This window comes from Elephantulus edwardii, unplaced genomic scaffold (genome assembly GCF_000299155.1).
Source record: "Elephantulus edwardii isolate Elephantulus edwardi_28Jun2011 unplaced genomic scaffold, EleEdw1.0 scaffold00189, whole genome shotgun sequence".
NCBI classification, from domain to species: Eukaryota; Metazoa; Chordata; class Mammalia; order Macroscelidea; family Macroscelididae; genus Elephantulus; species Elephantulus edwardii.
Window position 1 is genome coordinate 5,097,705 of NW_006399939.1, and position 362 is coordinate 5,098,066.

Consider the following 362-nt stretch of genomic DNA (forward strand, 5'->3'; position numbering starts at 1 on the left):
TGGGGCACAAGCCACCAAGTCCTGTCCACCTCATCCTGGCTCTAAGGACGGGGATCCCACTGGTTACAGTAGAGCTACAAGAAATCCCTGTGTCCGGACAGGAGCTGGCCGCAGGAAAGGAGAGGTCACGGTGAGGGTGGGTCCTACGGGCAAAGGAAGCTGCTGGGTCCCTGGGGAAAGGAGAGGGGCCCCCTCCTGGGGCAGGAGTGGGCAATGGGCACAGCGGGCACAGGCCGCGGAGGAAAGGCAAGGGGAGAGGTGTGTAAGGACCCCAGGGAGCTCTCACGGCCGAGACCCAGGCAGGCGGCCCGCGGACAGAGGGCAGCGAGGGAGGGCCGGGCGGGAGGGCCTGCACGGGCCCC